Genomic DNA, 20,218 nt, shown 5'->3' with positions numbered 1-20,218 from the left:
CTGAGGAACAGTGAACTCCCTCGGCTCTAAACATTCCCGCATAACCACCGCCACCCCACCACTCTTACCCAGGGCCCGAGGCTGATGGAATGCTCGAAAACCCGGTGGGCACATTTCCACGAGGGGTAAACCACCCTCGTGGCCCAACCAGGTCTCCGTTATCCCTGCAAGGTCTAGCTCCCCCTCTGAGATCAACTCATTAATGAGGGGGGCCTTGTTGGTGACAGACCTTGCATTGCAAAGCATCAGCCGCAGGCCCTGGCTCTGTAGCACCTGTCCACCTAGACTGCAGGGGTTGGTACAAACCAGGGACGTGCGGTCAGGGGAGGCAGGGGAGGCAGAGCCTCACCTCTCTTCATGAAATAATAGTATATACTATACATATATATATATATATATATATATATATATATATATATATATATATATATATATATATATATATATATATATATATATATATATATTATTATTATTATTATTATAATATTACATACATCCGTCAGCCGCGCCCGGGAGCTGCGGAGGCAGAAATGTTGTTGGCGCTCCCGGATGGCGAAGCCATGAAAGCGACTGGAGAACGACCTCGCTGCCCCTTTCGTTGCTTTCCCATTCAGGCGGCTGCGCTTGAGGAAAAGCAGCTCCGCGGGGCCCGGCGGCAAGGCTTCAGCGGGGTGACAGAGCAGCCGCCTGAATGGGAAAGCAACAAAAGGGACAGCGAGGACGGCTTCCCATTCAGGCAGCAAGGCTTCAGCGGGGTGAAAAAGCAGCCCCTTTCTTGCTTTCCCATTCAGCAGCAAGGCTTCAGCGAGGTGAAAATGCAGCCCCTTTCTTGCTTTCCCATTCAGGCAGCAAGGCTTCAGCGAGGTGAAAACGCAGTTGCCTGAATGGGAAAGCAATGAAAGGGACAGCGAGGACGGCTTCCCATTCAGGCAGCAAGGCTTCAGCGGGGTGAAAACGCAGCTGCCTGAATGGGAAAGCAATGAAAGGGGCAGCGAGGACGGCTTCCCATTCAGGCAGCAAGGCTTCAGCAGGGTGAAAACGCAGCTGCCTGAATGGGAAAGCAATGAAAGGGACAGCGAGGATGGCTTCCCATTCAGGCAGCAAGGCTTCAGCGGGGTGAAAAAGCAGCCCCTTTCTTGCTTTCCCATTCAGCAGCAAGGCTTCAGCGAGGTGAAAATGCAGCCCCTTTCTTGCTTTCCCATTCAGGCAGCAAGGCTTCAGCGAGGTGAAAACGCAGTTGCCTGAATGGGAAAGCAATGAAAGGGACAGCGAGGACGGCTTCCCATTCAGGCAGCAAGGCTTCAGCGGGGTGAAAACGCAGCTGCCTGAATGGGAAAGCAACGAAAGGGGCAGCGAGGACAGCTTCCCATTCAGGCAGCAAGGCTTCAGCGGGGTGAAAACGCAGCTGCCTGAATGGGAAAGCAATGAAAGGGACAGCGAGGATGGCTTCCCATTCAGGCAGCAAGGCTTCAGCGGGGTGAAAAAGCAGCCCCTTTCTTGCTTTCCCATTCAGCAGCAAGGCTTCAGCGAGGTGAAAATGCAGCCCCTTTCTTGCTTTCCCATTCAGGCAGCAAGGCTTCAGCGAGGTGAAAACGCAGTTGCCTGAATGGGAAAGCAATGAAAGGGACAGCGAGGACGGCTTCCCATTCAGGCAGCAAGGCTTCAGCGGGGTGAAAACGCAGCTGCCTGAATGGGAAAGCAATGAAAGGGGCAGCGAGGTAGGCTTCCCATTCAGGCAGCAAGGCTTCAGCAGGGTGAAAACGCAGCTGCCTGAATGGGAAAGCAACGAAAGGGACAGCAAGGACGGCTTCCCATTCAGGCAGCAAGGCTTCAGCGGGGTGAAATCACAGCTGCCTGAATGGGAAAGCAACGAAGGGACAGCGAGGACGGCTTCCCATTCAGGCAGCAAGGCTTGAGCGGGGTGAAATCACAGCTGCCTGAATGGGAAAGCAACGAAAGGGACAGCGAGGACGGCTTCCCATTCAGGCAGCAAGGCTTCAGCAGGGTGAAAACGCAGCTGCCTGAATGGGAAAGCAATGAAAGGGGCAGTGAGGACGGCTTCCCATTCAGGCAGCAAGGCTTCAGCGGGGTGAAAATGCAGCCCCTTTCGTTGCTTTCCCATTCAGGCGGCTGTTCTGTCACCCCGCTCAAGCCTTGCCGCCGGGCCCCACGGAGCTGCTTTTCCTGGGCAGCGATTCGTGAAGCCGCTTGACAACCACACAGCCGGCACACCACCTCTCGGGTCGTTAGGAAGCAAACGCAAAGGAACCCACCGCCACGGGCCCACGTTTGTGGGCGCCGGCGGCTGCAAGCCTTGGACAGGCTCTTCTTCTTCCTCCTCCTCTCCCACACCCCTGGGAAGCTCCTGCCCCCATTTTGTGCGTCTCCCTCTCTCACCCCGATTTTTTTCTCGGAGTCGGCGGCTCGGGAAAGGCCCGCCCTGTAGGTGAGTCTCTCGTTTGATGTGGGGCCATTCCCGGGAGCCAACGGGTCTTTTGCTGGCTGCCAAGGCAGGGCTTCGCTGAGGTGACAACGCTGAAGAAGCCATGCAGGAAGAGTTAGGGGGATGCAGAAGGCCCGAGGGAGGCCTCTGGGGATTGGGCTTTGGGTTGGTGGAAGACCTTGAAGGAGTGGGGGGGAAGGGACTGGCGCCGGTGGAGGAAGCAAGGCTACGCGGATCAGTGCACTCTGCGGTCCCCTTAATGTTCACTCAGGAAGGTGGGGACTGCCTCAGCCTCCTGCACACGTGGTCCCATTCCCCGCCTTTCTGATGACGTCACCAGCCTCACCAGCTGTAACTCTCACCGCACGTCACTGGTACAAGCGACCGGGCGTAACCAGCAGCCACGGTCTCCCAACCGACCTTGGGATCTTATCCTGTCCTCGCATCCCCTCCTCCCCGCGACCGTTGTAATAGGACAACCCTCTGCTTTCGTGACCTTCCCAGTAAATGATTGCAGTTGTACTTGTTAAATATTTAACCTATAGATAAATAATTGACTGTAGTATATCATATAATACAAAATATTTCTGTTTTTAATGGATGGTATTTTAAACTATTTGTTAAATGCCATTGATTTAAAAAATGTTTTAGAAAACCTTTAACTTAAAAAAAGTTAAAGTGTAAATTGTCTGGAGGGACTGCAGAAATTTTTTTAAAAATTCTTAGCATTTGAAAGTATAGAAGATAACCAGTTGATACCAAGGGAGGGGTCAAACGCATCATCAGTCTCAAGTTCCTTTGTGCCCACAAGAAATATAAGTCCAGCCCACCTTGAATTCCATTGACTTTTATCTACAGCCAATTTGCTTTGATCATTAATAGTTCAGATTCTGATTAGCATACAATAAATCTATATTCATTTGTATAGCTTGGTCTCCTGATTTCCTGCACTTGATATTAATTTGAACTCTCCTTAACACCAAACATTTTCATGAACTCTAAGGTATCTAAGCCATGGTTTCAGTTCCCCGAGGTGCAACTACAACAGCCAAGCCAGATGTAACACTCTCAGCAGGTGGAAGATGAGATGAAGAATTTAGTGTCCAATGTACATCAGATACTTCAGCAAATACAAATCCTGACTCAACAAATAACTCCATAACAACCTCAACAAACTGCCACAACTGTCCAAGGCCTACTTCGAATATCCACCATGCTCTACATCAGGGGTGTCAAAGTAAAGGCCCAGAGGCTGGATCTGGCCCACAGGGGGCTTAGATCTGGTCCACAAGTCCACCCTGGAAACAGTGAAGGACTGGCCCGCAGTGCCTCTGCCAGAAAAATTGAGCTGGGGGAGGCCATGTACAGCCCACACAAGCTCTGTTTTGCTGGCAGAGGGCTGCAGGAGGCCGTCATGACTGAAAATAGAGTGCAGGAGGGCCGTCATAGCCAAAACGAGACTCCGGGAGGGCCTTCGTGGGCAAAAATAGAGCTTTGATGAGTAATATCAAGCTGACCATGCCCACCCTGGGCCCCTAAGGTCACAACACAACCCTGATGTGGCCCTCAATAAAATTGAGTATGACACCCCCTGCTCTTCACCATGCTATACAGTACAAGATTCTCAGCTGCCTAGCACAGAGTTCATCAGAGAGTCTGACTACGATATTTTTCGGACTATATGATGCACTTTTTTGTCCCCCAAAAGGGGGTGAAAATGTCTGTGTGTCTTATGGACCGCATATTGCTGAAGTCCCGCCCACCCACTGGCCATTTTTTGCCTCTGCATGTCCCATTTTTGGGCTTTTGTTTGACCTGTTTTGAGGCTTTTTGGGCCCATTTTTGAGGCTTTTTTGGGGCCTATTTTTGACAGTTTTTCAGCCCATTTTTTTCAAAAAAACAGGCTGGAAAAAGCTTCAAAAATGGGCTGAAAAGCCTCAAAAATGGGCCAACCCCACCCAAATACTGGCCCAAAAGCCTTGAAAATGGATAGGAAAAAAGCTGGAAAGGGGCTGAAAAAAGTCCCCCAAAAAGGGGCACAGAGGCCAACCCCCCCCCTTTTTTTTTCCTCTTCTACATTTAGGTGCATCTTATAGTTAGTTGTGTTTTATAATCCAAAAAATATGGTAGATGAGAACATTTCTAGTCCAGTGTGAAGTGTTCATCGGCACCTGACCAGGTGAGTTTCCGAAGGACAGGTCTCTAGTTTCCTCAGCCTCAGCCTCTTAATCAACTGCGCTGCCAGATGGCCTTTCACGTCTAATCTTTAACTCCTGGGAAGGGGATGGAAAGGACCCTCTAATGATTTTTTTTCTGTTTCAGCAACCACCAGCTCCTTCAGATGAGAGGAAGGCAGATTCCTTTGTAACCGCTTTCCAACTATGCCAAGTTCCTATGAGAACTTGGACTTTAAAGAATCAATGGAGGAGGGGGAAAGCAGCATTGACAAACCCATGGAAGAAGAAGGAAACTAAGGTGGAGGGGTGGGTGATGTACAAGATGACCAGGCTGAGCCCAAAAGAGGGGTCAAATGCATTATCAGTCTCAAGTCCCTTCACACCCACAAGCAATATAAGTTCAGCCCACCTTGAATTCCATTGCCGTTTATCTACCACCAATTTGCTTTGACCATTAGTAGTTCAGGTTTTTGTAAAAACTTTTAGCATACAATAAACCTAAATTTATTTGTACTGCCTGGACATTTGATTTCCTGCACTTGACAGAAAGCCTATGTATGCACAATCAGAAATTAATGGATTTTTGGGGGGGATTGTCTCTCTAGGACACACTACATATGCAAGATTGTAATCTTGCTCTGGGATTTTTGTGTAAATTATTTCTGAGTGGCTTACACAAAACTGTGCAGTCAAGTAACTGAATGTATTTCTTTTTATTCCATACTAATCTAAAAACAAGTGGAATTATTTGCACCCTGAAGGGAATGCAACTAGAATTAGAGGCAATTCATGTTTTAAAATGGAAATAGAGATGGCAAATTGATGCTTATAATTCTGTACTGTACCAGTTCAGATAACGTGTTAGAAAATATCGTAGTGTTCTTCCACATTTAAATATAAGCAGCTTTCTTTCCTGCTGGTAAAGTAAGACATTGTATTAAAAAAAAATAGCAAAGCTTGCTCTCTTCATTCAGGAAGCTTTTGTGTTAAAACAGATGCAGAATTTGCTAAGCAATAGTGAAGTAGGACATTCCAAATTCAAAGATCACTTTTAGCACAATATATAAAATGAAATTTCAGTTACAACCAATGTAGTGTCACAGATTGAAAGGCCTAGTTCATTTTCAAGATCTTTTGAAAGTCACACAGTAGAGTTGTCTGAATTCATTGTATCTCTACCTTGGTGATACTGCCTGGAAAAGGAAGCAATAAGCCATACAAAAGAAAACAAAAAGGATTTGCATATCCTTGGAAATAATGATAAACCATTACAAATTTCCTGAATGCCAGCTCTAGCAACTCTATATCACCAACATTTATATAAGAGGCAGGAATGTGTCTAGAGAAAAAGAAACTATTTCAATAATTATTATGAAAAGGGAGTGCAAAATGAGTTCTTTAAAAAATGCAATTACATAACCTCAGTGGATTAGAGGCATTTCATTCATCTGAAAATGGAGTAGATGCAAATACCTCTGCAAGGAACAAAAAGCAGAAAAGACTGCTATTTAAAAACACCTCTTTTAACACAGACCAATGCTTTACTATTGGAAAATAAAGAATCAGGCTAGATGACAAATTCTCTGCAGCCTTGAACAATTACTGAAACCAGTCATACATACCAAAGAAATTTGAGCTTTAATCTGTAGTATTTGCTTTATTAAATGAACTGAAAGGAATGGGCAAATTATTCCCCACACCCTGAAAAAATGAGGAAGGAGAAGGAACTTAAGCCACATGTTCCCAAGGGCACTAGATGTCCATCAAGCCATGAACCTAGCTTCACCAATTGCCTCTCTCTTTGGTTAGGTCACTTTAGATTCTGGATTTCAGTAAAAAACTTGGACTTGATGATTTTTTGAAATGAATAAATGCATTGTTTGGAAATGAATGTTGTTGTCAAAAGTATTCTTTGCTTGGACTTCCGGTTCCGGCGGCTGACGGCGACGGGCAAGCTTTGCTCACCCCGCGCTTTCCCGGTGGGCTCCCCACTCCTTGGGGGGCACAGGACGCCCCGTAGAGGCTCCTGCCGGAGGAGCGGCACCACGGGGGATCCCCTAGATCGGCAGAGGCCGGGGGGGCCCGCCTCGCTCCAGGCACTGGGGAGCATGATGGGGAGACGCTCTGGCGTCTTCACTGCGAGGCTGACGGAAGAATAAACAAGCAGAAGGACGCGGCTGCGGTGCGGTGAGGCGAAAACTCCCTTCCATCCCCTTTATTAATTTGGAGAAATTGCCAGTAGTTTAAACCTTTCTTTTGGCTTGGCTTGGAGAAGCGCGGCTGGAGGGAGGGGGATTACCCCCCCTCGGACAGGCGGCTTGAAACAACTCTGCTCTCAGCCCCAGGGGAAGGAGGAAAGGGAGAGCCAACTAATGATGTCACACTCTTGCTAAAAGTGAATTTTGGATTTAACTCTACAATGCAATGATGATATGGAAATTTTGGAAACTTTGAAAACTTAGTTATGCCTCTAAACCCGAAGCTGGCAGGGCAAGATGGCACACTTCCGTTGTCTTTATGAACTGTGAAAACTGACTCCACCTTTAAAACTTCAGGCTTCCGGTCTTTGTCTCCGTGCTACTCAGAAAAATCTCTTGTTGACTGCTACTTTTTGGACTCCCTGGCATGAAAAACTTTATCTTACTGCCAGTGTAACTAGAAAAGTCACCTCCTGCATGGACCTTTAATCCCCTGGACTCTCCTGGCTGTTCTACCTATCTGACTGATCACTCTCTGTATTGACTGAACTCTTTATTCTACAAACAATGTCTCCTAAAAAACCACCTCCTGGGAAGCCTGGCTTTGTTGCCTCTGCCCCAACGTCTACAACATCCAGTCCCAGCACACAATCAACGATAACAGCTTTGATGCAACCTAGAACTACAGAGACTGAATTCCAACAAATGTTTCAACAACTTCTACAGGGACAAGAGGAAATTAAAAGACAACTAAAAGAGATGAAAGAAGAAATTAAAGAGAACCAGGCCCAAATTAATAAAAACTCACAGAGACTGGATCTTTTGGAGGGTGGGACGGCTGAGATGAGGGAGGGGATGGAAGGGGTGCAGAAGGAGAACAAAGAACTTGACACCCAACAGATGAAAATAGAATTTGAGAGAATGTCCTTTTACCTTAGATTTCAAAATGTGGTGGAGACAGATGATGAAGATATAAGGGACATTATGACAAGTATTTTGGCTGAATACATCCAGAAAGAGAAACAACAGATGGGGTGGGAACTAGATCTGGTTTATAGAGTAAACTCAGCCTATGCTAGAACTCACAACGTGCCCAGGGAGGTACACATTAAATTTCTCAGAAAAAGTACAAGAGATGAAATTCTGAGTGCACAAAGGGGGCAAGCTTTGAAATACCAAGATAGGGAAATAACCATCCTGAAACAGATCCCCAAGAAAGTCAGGGAGAAAAGAAAAAGCTATTTGCAATTAGCAAAGAAACTATACCAGAAGGGGGTGTGGTTCATATGGTTGATGCCTGAAGGTATGCTAATATTCTGGGAGGACACAAGAGTTAGAATTAATACACCCATAGAGGCGCAGGCCTTTATGGAAAAAACTAAAGCACTCCTAGAAAAACCAGATGATATTACAACAGACATACAGGACACGGAAGGGGCCGGAGCTCTGGCGGCGGGGGGAGACGGGGCAATACCGAGAAAACTCAGATCACAAAAATGAATAAGAAAATTTGCTTGACATAAATTGATCAAAATTATTAATTGAACTCATATGCTGACTATACATTACTATTTAGTAATGAATTTTGTGTAAATGTATATTATGAGTATGGAGGGAGGGGGCACCTACCGCACATCGCAACTGCCAAAATTTGTAACCATTCCACTACCTTTTTCCCTATTATTTTTTTAAAAAACCAATAAAACTTTGTTTTTTTAAAAAAGTATTCTTTGCTTTTTTAAAACAATGTACTGTAAGTTTCTATAATACTGTACATGCTAACCCTGTGGTGGAGAAAATAAATATAGTGAATAAAATAGAGGACTCATTCTTTTCCTCCCTGACTGATATGAAGTTGAACATCCAACAATTGAAAGAAGCTGTGCTTGACAAGGTAGGATGGAGAGCACTTGCCTATAAAGTTGGGAAGTTTTGGACACAACTAAATAGTTAAACTAACACGTGTCAAACCCAGCTCCTCTCTGATCCTATTATCCCCAATTGACCCTACCCTTCCCCCCATCCACCTTATGTAAACTAATGTATAGAAACCTCCCTACCAGCGCACAGTAGAATCAGTAATAGTTTCCTCTTATCTTCGCTACTGGTTCTGAACTGGGAACAGGTGCGTGCACAGAACCTTCTGTGCATGTGTAGGGCATCCGTGATGATGTTTGGGTGGGTGGGCGGAGCCTCCCACCACCACTGCTACTGGTTCACCCGAACTGGGGTGAACCATCAGAATATCACCTGTAAGTAGAAGCCAAGGGCATCCCTAACAAGATAATTGCCATATAGCGAAAGCCCAACATTCTATTAGCAATTAGCCTGATAACCCCAACATTCCTCTTTTTCAACCAGATCTCTGCTGCTCCTCCTGAAAGGACAGGTTTGCCTAACAACGGAAGTAATCCCAGGTTCAGGAACAAGAATCTGCATAGCTTGCCCAAAACTTGCTAACAAATCTAATTTCTACAATTTCCCACCTTGTAGCCCTCAACTTCTATTAAAAATTTGTTTTCCCATTGTTCAGGATCTCCTTTTGGGGGGGGGGTCTTGCAAACCCAAATATCCTAGCAATAAACATAGTTTTTCTCCTCAGGGTTGTGCTTTGTACTTCTGAATTTTCCATGACAAAATGAAATGAAAATTCAAGTTTCCTTTCCCTTGGTTTCAAAAAGGATGATAAGCAATATGGCCATCTGTCTATTAAATAGGAGGTGATTTCTTACTGCTGCCCCACAGCAATAATTGAGTGTGATTTTGTCCAGTCCCAAGTTTCTGATCTTTATCCTTGAGATATAAAGATGTGAAACAGTTTGTGCCCTGGACCTTGTAAAATTAATATGAACCAGAAGCAATAAATCCTTTTATAGAGAAGTACCTAGATAGCACATTGCACAGACATAGATGTAAAACCTACTGGACAGAAGGGAACAAAAATCAGGATATGAAATTTCTAATTCCATTTGTGAATTACAGATACGAGTGTCTCTTATTTCCAAGGGGATTTGGTAAGAAATGTGGAAAACTCTTCCAAAATGTCTCAGCATTAGAAAGGGTAAAATATTTCAAGAGAGAATTCTGACCTATTTATTCATTTCAAAAAGTTTTCCACTTCATTTTGAGGTTAGAGTGCTATTATAGCATGGCATTGGGAGCGGTCTTTGATGAGGGGAAATGAACATTACTGTCTTGTATAGATAAAGTGTTTAAATGACTTTCTCCATTATCTACTAGGAAAATGAAGAGGGTGGGTAAAAGCCATGATCAAGTTAACTATAAAGTAAGGGAAATACTTATTTTTCCTTATTCAGATTCCCAGAATTTCATTGGCCTTTATTATTCCTTCATTCCTGTCTGCGATAAATAATGACATTCTATATTTTTATGTTTACATTTGTGTTCTCCTTAACTTGAAACCATATTCACTAAGGATGTAAAATAATTTTATTGACCTTATTAGTAAGTAATTTAAATTTTCCATTCCCAGTGGATTCATGATATCTACGTCTACCATTTAAAAAAAAAATGTATTGGAATTAAAGACAGTAAAGGATTGGTTTTGCATCAGATTACTTTCTTATTTATTGGCTCATTAGGAAAATAAAAATACTGTAAAGTCAGATAGGTCAGGATACTTAAGAGGATTCAAAGAAATGTCTATGAAACCTGTGGAATGGATGCTAAATTGGTCTGAAGGTATGCCAAAGCCAGATCTGCTCCATTTTCATTCCAATTTTAGATCTTAGTCTACTCAGAGCAGTGTGAATTGCTCAGAGTAGCAATTCTGTGGAAATGGAATGCTCAATTCCTAGGCTTTAATCTTACAAATATCTAGATTTTTGTCAACTAAAGCAATGTAAAAATAGTTGAAATAAATACAATTTTAATATCCGCAGAATTTCGTGGAATGAGCAGGTGACTAGGCAACATTGCAAAATCTGGAGATTTTTTTATAAAATGTACTGTAGTGAAACAAGTCTACATGTACAAATTCCTGATGAACACAGTTTCAGACTAATAACCACAAAAATGTAAAATGAAAATGGAAGGGTATCAAAGCGAATAAGTAATTTTTAAAAAATGAAAATAAGCACAATTGTTCCTACTTCTCTCCACCCTGCAAGAATTTATTATTTAAATAAATAAATACTGACTTCAATGCATCTTCTTCACTGTCCTTCAGATATTCTTTCAATGTCCTTTTTCCTTCAACTATTTGGTGTACTTGCAACACTGCTTCCTCACCTATACTCCGTGATAAGTAGTCAGTCAATTGTTGTGTGGATGAAAAACCTGATTCATTATCATTATGTTTCTGGTCTTCATATTCAGGGCTTCTAATTCACTTGAATCTAGTCCATTGTTCCAGGAATACATCTAATACTGCCAAGGTGTTATTTGTCTTGATGATTTTTCTGCCACTAAGTTTGGACCTTTAAGATCTTCTTTACTCATTTGAAGCATTCACAATTCATCTTCTTGACTTCAGTATGATTGATATTTCCAGACTGAAGGATGCCCAGGTATTTGAACTGATCTTCATCATCCAGATCTTATTTCCATAGGGCATCTGGATTTCTTCAGTTTTCGCTATTTCCCCCCTATTAATGATAAGAGCAGCACATTGTTTCCAGTCCACACTCCATTGCAATTTCTTGGCTATAAATTTGGACCAGGTTGAGCAGAAATTTCATTTCACATCATATTTTTCTATACACCTTCAGATTGTCCATATAAAGAAGGTGAGGTAGCCTGGCAGTTGTTTTACATATTTGATAAACATAGCCTGACTTTATTTAGAATGAATTAGCACAGTGACAAATAATTGTAGTGATAGTGACTGTTCTTGAAAGATTCATCTCTTAATGTTAGTCTCTCCCAATCTATCATCATTGACCAGCAACCAATCAATCTTTGCAGAAAGCTTCTGATGTTTCTCCTGACTCTGTTATTTCTAGGCATTTGATTATTCATGATCAATGATTACAAGAAGGCATTTGATTCCATGGTTATCCAATCAAGTGGCAGGGAATCAAATGCCTTCTTGTAATCAATCAAAACAATTCAAATTTGTCTTCCTTCTCTTGTAGTTTTCAAAAAACATCTGGTCAGTTATGACTTGAACATTTTGTCCTCTTCCATTTGGGTAGTTTCCTTTCTGTTCAGCTCTAAAGAGTTTATTTTCAAGGAGATGCCATTTGACTACACCAGCTCCTACACCAATTGGAAAATCTGAAAAACCATGCAGTTCAGATTCACCTTTTGCAGACCAGTCCTTCATCTTCTTTGCCCTTTTTTCCATCATTTGTGCTACTATTACAATTATTTCATTTTAGCTTCTTTTTTTAAGTTCTCCACTTCCTTTATCCAAGCTGCATTATTTTTTTGCGTTCAAGTCTATGTTGACACCTGATAACTTCCCAGACTAATAATCCCTGCAATTTTATTGGCAAGGTTTTTCAGAAGTGATTTGCCATTGCCTCCCAGTACTTTCCAGTTGCCTTTTTTACCTAAGGAAGGACCAGAATTCATGGCCTCTCATTTTCTCGCTCAGGAGATTCAAACCAAGGCTTGCAGGCTGGATCTGGCCCACAGAATACTTAGATCTGGCCCTCAGGCCCACTCTGGAAACAGCAAAGGATCAGCCTGTTGTATCTCTGCCAGTGAAAATGGAGCTCCATTTTTTCTGACAGAGCACTAGGGCCACCACGGGTGCTTCCAACACGAGTGATATTGAGCTGGCCACGCCCATCTTGGCCTGGCCCCCTGATATCAAACACAACTGTGATGTGGCCCTCAATGAAATTGAGTTTGACACCCCTGTTCTAGCTTGATGCCTTAACCACTATACCAAACTGGCTCAGAAGTCTTGTTTCTGAACTTAAAACATTCTGAACTCTCTGATGCTCTGCACCTGGCATTTGCACCTGGCAATAAAAGGGCAACTTAGCCAGTTTGCAAGGGCCACGTCATCTTCCTCAAACTATGAGGCGTACTCAGATACTTGAAATAATGATCATGTATTATACATGCATTTCCTCGCTATCTGTGCTGATCTCTCTCTTATTTGAGAGATTCACTTGATTTAGAAGTGTGAGCTGTAAATCTGCAGTCTTGACAGAAACCTATTCATAAAGCATGGAGATTTTGCCATATATTTTGGAGGCAAGTCAACGTTGCAAAGTGAAGTGTAAAATTATTCCTGTCTCAATGTTATTTTTGAGTCATATATCTCTGCCTTTTATGAACAGCCGGCATATTTGGAAGAATTATGTCTGAGTCATAAATCCCTATTTGCTCAGGACATGACTAATAGTTGTCTTTAACACAGTAAAATGATATTCCTGTCTTATCTTGCAATTTTTTAAACCTCTGAAACACTCTCAGGACAAAATGAAATTTAAACAGTTTGACAAGTCATAATGCATATTCTGTCTCCATTTCCCTTCCTTTCTGGCTCATAAGATCTTGTATGGTGGATAGTGTAATTTTTATATATAAGCTTCCAAAAACATTCTTGGAATATTCTCCAAGCAAATTGATCTGCTTGATTTGGGATGGCTAGCAGCTGCCAGAAACATGGAGTGATCACAAGAATGATGCTTAAGTAGCAGGGAATATATAGAAGAGCATCAGTTACAAAATGCATCATCACCCAAGTAAATTTAGCAGGATTTACTGCCATGTAAATGTACAAATGCTATGTCTGAAAGAGAATGCATTAGTTGTACAATTTAAGTTGAGTATGAGTGTGTCAAATATAGAAAACCTCCAAGAAAAAAAAATGTTTGGCAGCATCCAGTGAAACAAAAGGGATGATTTGATAAGAAATCTTCCTCTTCTCCTGTTATTTGGGAAGTGTTTGGCTCTCAGTGTGTATGGTTGTTTTATAGTATATAAACATGGTTTTAATTTTCCTTAGTATGTTTTTTTTAACATAAATTATGGATTTGTGGAGTTAGACATTGCTGGGAATTAGCTGAGAATCTTTATAAATAAATAAATAAAATTAACAGACCTCTGGAAAGTAATAAAATTGATGCAAATAGAAAACATTGCACACATATTCCAGATATTGGAAGTGTCATCTCACTTAATTTATTTCAGCAATTGATAAGTATGTTTGCACAGTACAATGGGGGAGGGGTGTTACTGTTTTTCTGGGTCTATATGTGTGCATGTGTATCTGCATTGAATATATGAAATAGGAATGAACAAGTAGATTAGAAAGAATATTAAAGAGGAATTCATGCTGAGTTTGCTTCAGCTTCTCTTCCTATGTTCTTGTGTATTATTCACACAAACCTGCTAAACAAATATTTACAACCATTAAAGTTAATATATTTTAGTTTTATGAATTTTATGTCAAATTAAACCTACATTTCATTATTTGAATTATGTTTTTTAAAACCTATATTATGGAAGGGAGGAAATGATATTACTTTACAGGGATTCCTGAACAATTTATCATTCTCTTCTCCTGTTTTTGTAAGTGTTAAGCCAAGCCCACTATAATCAGTTGCAGACTAAATCAAGTCTGATAATTTATGGCTACATTTTAGAAAAAAAACTTTTGAGTTCATCAATTCTTTTTTTTTCTTTTTTTTTGCCAAAATTTATTTATTTATTTTTAATTTTCAAAACAAACATAAAAATCCTCCTTCTTTATATCCTGTAGAAAGTGTATCAGTTGGTTACAAACGGTTTTTGTGCATCTCTTCTACCATCATCAAGTATAATTCATATTAATTTTAGTACATATTACCATCATCATACCTCCACTTTTATTTGACTATAATTGTTTAAACGTCCTCCATCATGAAATATAGCAAAATTTAATACATAACCACATACTGGCATTTCATTTACTTATTTATAAAATCCTCCATTAACATTTAATCCTTATATCCTATTCTAGCTAAAAATCTATAATATTTAATAACAGAGTTTTCTAATCCTCCTTTCCAAATTGCTGTTTACAATTTACATCCAATTTCCTTATATTATACCCATACATACATATAGATTATTATTATCCTTTCTTTATTCGGCTATATTCTATGTCACAACATTTCCCCCCTAATAATCAAAACTTAACTGTGTCTAATTTAGTTTTCTTTTTTATTGTTATTATTATTATTAACCTTTATATATAATATCGTGTATCATTCAATATTCATATCCAATTATTGCTTATCATAACACTACACATTGTATACAGTATTATCATTATCAAATTTTTTATTTGGCTATACCTATTATCACTAAGTTTCACTAGGTTTAGCTAGTAGTTTTAAATTATACTCTTCCATCTATCAACCTGTATCTTTCCAATAACAAAACAATCTTATGTCCTCTGCCATTTGTGGTATCAATCTTCTAAGCTTCTTCTTAATCAACTTTGTCCTAGAAACCCCTTGCTTTTAAGATCTCTCATATAATCCTGATGCCCTCTTTCTGCTTCTTTATTCCACTTGTCTTTAGTTGTCAGCAGTGTTATCCATATTTTTGTTAATAAAGTTTCATAGTCCATAAATTCTTTACTTTTTTCTTCTTCTTCTATGTCTTGCCCTTTGAAATAGGTTTCCTCTCCATTTATTTCCTCTTTCAGTATTCCATTCTTTGCATTTTCAAAAACAAACCAATTACTATAAATGTCAGCAAGTTTAATCACTTTATATTCATTTTCCACTTCAATTCTTTGAATTTTAATCCCCTCATTTTGCATTTGGTGAACATCATCAAATTTTTCATCAAATGTTTCTGTTAGCTGTTCCAAAAGTTCCAGTTTTTGTTCAATCCTCTCATATGTATTTGTTAATTTTAGTAATTCTGAAAATATTATGTGCAGGCTTACAATACCTCCATTTTCCTGACACTCCACCACCTTAAACAAAGAGCCATTCCCCCCCCCCCCCCTTCTCTGGTTGAAAACACACTTCAAAGGGACATTTGGCTTACCCTTATCTCTCTGTAATGAGCCATCAAAATAAACCGCGAAAAAGGGAAAAGTTCCGCTCGAACACACAAGCTCCAATCAACAAAACCTCCCGGCACGTAGCACTTTTAAAATATTTCTTTTTTTATATCTGTTGTATATTTCAAATTAGAAAAAGAGGTCCAGTCTTTAAATGAATTAAAAAATAATAATACTCACAGTGATGAAAGAGGAAAGCTTTGGTTTATAAATCACCGAGAGTCACAGGAAAAAAAGATAAAAACAGAAGACTTAATCCGCCCATTTTAAAAAGCTTGTAAAGGTTTCATCCATTAAAATAGCATATAAAAATGGGATAACCACTGTCCAGAACCGTTGCAAGATTAATTTCGCCGCTTGATTCTTCTATTCTTCAATTTAAATCATTTTTTAAGTTTTTATAGGCAGTCTCTCTTTTAAAACAATGAAGATTCCTCACCAGCTGGAAACACTTTCACTTTCCATTCTTTCCGTTTTGGGCTGCCCCGACTTCATGAGCCTTAGCTGGATTTTTTGTCACCGGCTTGAAGAAATTTCTCTTGCTTCTTTCGGGGATTTTGCGATACCTGAGTTCAGCAAGACATATTCTTCCTGTTCACTGTCTCTATGGGACAGTTTAGATCCGTTTGGACCCCCCCACCCCCCAGTGGCAAAAGTGTTGATTGTGATCTCAGGCATTGAGACCGCACATTGTGTCATCGCGACTTCGGCCCCTTCCCTGAGTTCATCAATTCTTGAGAGTGATTCTGCCATTGTAGATGGAGAACATGTAGTTTTGGATCTTAGATGAACTTACCATGTTATCCTACATCCTAGATAACAGCACACTTTCAATTGGGGTATATTTTGGTAAATTTAAAAAAAAGTTATTTGAGAATGTATATAGTTTTTTTTGTCAGAAACAGCCTAGTTCAAAATTAATACCGTTCTTCAGAACTGCATTTGAATGATAACCTAGAACTAAAGAAGATGCTCCCTGGTTTAAAGAAAGCAGAAAACTCCTCATATATCTCACAATGACCAAGTACAAATAAAAAAAAAAAACCAGAAGATTTTCAAACTACTGAAACATATTGGACTTTAGAGATTTATAACAGCTTGCACATTGGTTAAGAAGAGCCAAGGAGAAAAAGGCTGTTATAAGTTTTGGAAGCTTTGACTGAAGAGAATAACCATAAGATTATGAACCTGGGATTGATTTAGATTTTATGATCAGGTACAAACTTGTTTTTAATATCTCTGATTCAAACTTCAAGAATCTTGTCAGAGTCTCATTGAAGCAGCAAATATTGGATTTGTGTACCATCACACAGAAGAAGAAACAATGTATAGAAGTGTAAAAGACATAGAAATTCTTGGCAAAGTATTTAGTAGTACGAAATGAGACTCAGCAAAGGTTGTCAACATAATCCCAAGGTCAAACTAGGTCCAGCTTTGATACAACCTACATTTGGAGAGCAAAATGGTTTTGCAAAACCTTGAAGAAATATGTAGGTTTGAGTTGGAAAATGGACATAGTTTTACTTTACTTTATTATTGCAGTAACACAATATTGGGATACAGAACAAAAAACTACTGTTTTTCTGCTGTTGTGTGGTACTCTTAACTTTATCTTTCATGTTTAACTATGATGCAAACTGTATTATCCTTCCTTACCATTACGTGTTCAAAACGTTCCTACAAAAAGTATATGTGAATACGCAGGGCCAGGATTAGGCCAAATGCAGCAATAAATAATATTTTCAAAATAACTTACAAAGGTCTTTGTTTTGTACCATAAAGTATTAAAAGCTCCCCTGTTGTGTAGAGCACTAGTTTCTATTGAAAGGCTAGTTCATAACAAGAAGAGTTAGAGAAAGAGTTGGCAGAATTCTGCATATTAAGCAACACATCATTTCAGTAGATTACCTTTTGGCACAAAACCAACAATTGAATTACTCCAAAAAAAGAACCTTGAGAGTATAAGACATGAAAATAATTGCAGATGATATGACAGCTACTACCACTGAGGAACAATATGTAATCCTCACCCAAGTACAGAGCACATCAAAAGTGTATAACGTTAACATACATAAACAAATGCCAGTTTTAATTGACTAAAGTCATAAGCATAGTACATATCATACCATACCATACCGTACTATACCGTACTGTACATGCCACGCCATGTCACGCCACGCCATGCCACACCACACCACACCACACCACACCACACCACACCATACCATACCATACCAATCATTATTTTGAGCATAAGGCAACACTAGGAAGGGGAAGTACACTACAGTAGATGATGATGATGATGATGATCATAGATGATAGATAGATAGATAGATAGATAGATAGATAGATAGATAGATAGATAGATAGGTAGGTAGGTAGGTAGGTAGGTAGGTAGGTAGGTAGGTAGGTAGGAAGGAAAGTAGATAGATGATAGATAGATAGATAGATAGATAGATAGATAGATAGATAGATAGATAGATAGATAGATAGATAGATAGCAGGGACATGCGGTCATTAGAGGCAGGGGAGGCAGAGCCTCCCCTCTCATCATGAAATAATAATATATAAAATAATAATATCCATGAGGGAGTTTCATATATATAAGAGGAAGAGGAGCTCAGGCAGGCGAAAGGAAGTGCTTTAGTCAGCGGAGTGTGGGGGAGAGGAGGGGAGGCATTCTCTCCTCTCCCCCACACCCCGCTGACTAAAGCGCTTCCTTTCGCCCACCTGAGCTCTTCCGCGGGCGAAAGAAAGTGCTTTAGTCAGTGGGGTGTCAAGGGAGAGGAGGAGAGATTCTATCCTCTCCCCTGACACCTCACTGACTAAAGCACTTTCTTTCGCCCACGGAAGAGCTCAGGCGGGCGAAAGAAAGCGCTTTAGTCAGTGGGGTGTTGGGGGAGAGGAGGAGAGATTCTATCCTCTCCCCTGGCACCCCACTGACTAAAGCGCTTTCTTTCGCCTGCAGCACAGCTCAGGCAGGTGGACGCTCAGAGCCCCTGGAGCCCATGCTCCTGTCGTCCCGTCTGGCAGGCGCCACCCGCCCGGGAAGCAGCTGAGCTGGGAAGTCCCAACCGGCAGTTTGGCTTGCAGAGCGGGCGGTGCAGGCGCCGGTGGGCTCCTCTGGGCTCCCGCCTTCCCAAAGCGCGTCCCTGTTTTTGCGGAAAGCAAAAGAATGGAGAAGAAACGGGGAAGCTTCGGGTGGGAAATGAGGCCATGGAAGAGAGTTTTGCCCTTTGCTGGTGAACATGGATTGGTCTTGCGCCCATCCTGGAGAGATCCCACCCTGGGCTGGCTTTCAGAGACATGAAAGGCTCTTTCCTCAGGCGGACATCTTTTCCAATGAAATAGATCGAGACAGGAAGATCATTTTATTACATTTGAACGTTTTGACTAAAACGGATTCTCTCATTCAAGGAGGGAACCCAAAGACCATCTTTCCGTCCCTTTTATCAAAGAAAATGCCATTGGACATGGCAAAAATAACTCCTCCTTTGCCCTGGAAATCAGCTACATGGAATTACACACTATAATCCAACTTCTCTTTGTGTGTGTGTGTGAGTTTGTGTGTTTGAGAGCGTGGAGGGGGGAGAGAGGGAGGAAGGAGGGGAAGGTAAAAGAAAAAGAAAAAGAAGGAAGAAAACTTATTTAAATAAGTTTAAAGCTGTTGCTTTAAATCGGAACTGAGCATGCCTGGCTGTGGAATTCTGGAAGTTGAAGTCCACAAGTCTAAAAAAATTGCTGCCTCACTAGCCATAAACTTCACCGCACGTCACAGATAGATAGATAGATAGATAGATAGATAGATAGATAGATAGATAGATAGATAGATAGATATTTGATAGAGATTAGACAGAGTTTAGATAGAGATTAGACAGAGATAGAGTGAGATTATTTTTAAATATGAAAAATAAAATAAGTTATAAAAAGTGAGACAGGGTATATGCGTATGTGATAAAAAAGATATAACAAAATTGAATGAAAAGGAGGATGAAAATGTTGGGAAATGGTGTAATGGAGTATAGAAAGTTAGTAGGGGAAAGACTATTAAGTTACAAATAATCCCAATATGACAAACTAGGTACCCATGAAACCATTTTATAGTGCTGAGTTTCAAGCACAAGCCAAAGTCAGCATCTAACCAATTTTGAATACTGCTGTACAGAAATGGTAATGTGGTGTGCTGTAGCAAGGGACAGCATCTGAAACAACAGGGTGACATAAAAGTGTCCTGGATATTTAGTGTTAAGATAAGACTAGTGCAAGTGTCTCTATAGGACAAGCACTCAAGAAGCTTGTACTATAACATTCTCTGTTATTTTTCTAGTTTCAGAGCTGCAGGAACATTGTTGCTCCCAGTATGAAGCCTTCCTATATCAGCCTTTGAGCATAGTTGAGGGGAGAATATGACATT

This window comes from Natrix helvetica, assembly GCF_964273705.1.
Source record: "Natrix helvetica genome assembly, chromosome: 4".
Taxonomy (NCBI): Eukaryota; Metazoa; Chordata; class Lepidosauria; order Squamata; family Natricidae; genus Natrix; species Natrix helvetica.
The sequence above is the reverse complement of the archived record's forward strand: the minus strand, read 5'-3'. Positions refer to the sequence as shown.